This window comes from Austrofundulus limnaeus, unplaced genomic scaffold, assembly GCF_001266775.1.
Source record: "Austrofundulus limnaeus strain Quisiro unplaced genomic scaffold, Austrofundulus_limnaeus-1.0 Scaffold8746, whole genome shotgun sequence".
Lineage (NCBI taxonomy): Eukaryota > Metazoa > Chordata > Actinopteri > Cyprinodontiformes > Rivulidae > Austrofundulus > Austrofundulus limnaeus.
The window spans coordinates 1-391 of record NW_013961148.1 but is presented as its reverse complement, the minus strand read 5'-3'; the positions used below and the strand labels follow the sequence as shown (position 1 = coordinate 391).

General features: G+C 41.2%; 1 long non-coding RNA gene across 1 annotated transcript in view; it reads right to left on the bottom strand.

The window, feature by feature from the left end:
- Positions 1-375, bottom strand: part of LOC106512597 (uncharacterized) — a 1,552-nt gene extending 1,177 nt beyond the window's left edge. The window contains exon 1 of the long non-coding RNA XR_001309693.1: positions 245-375. This is a non-coding gene — a long non-coding RNA (uncharacterized LOC106512597). The remainder of the gene's footprint in view (positions 1-244) is intronic.
- Positions 376-391: the final 16 nt, after the last annotated feature.

Here is a 391-nt window from a genome sequence, read left to right as displayed (position 1 = left end):
TTGTGGCCCTCAATGTCAACATCTGGACCTTCTACCTTCGGTCCTTTCATTCCAAACGATGGCATTTTGAATTTAGGCATTTTGATTCCTCCTTTGTGGCCCTCAATGTCAATATCTGGACCTTCAATCTCAACATCTGGTGCCTTTATGTCTCCTTTGATTTTTGGCACTTTAACATCCACATCACCTTCAACTTTAGGTCCTTTTAGACTCAAGTCAACATCTGGGCTCTCTACTGTAGGACCTTTGATGTTCAGTGATGGCATTTTGATTTTAGGCATTTCAAATCCACCCTTTGGCCCTTCAATTTCAAGATCAGGAGTTTTGATGTCAATGTCTGGTGTTTTGATGTCTCCCTTTATTTTAGGAGCATTGACATCCACATCACCTT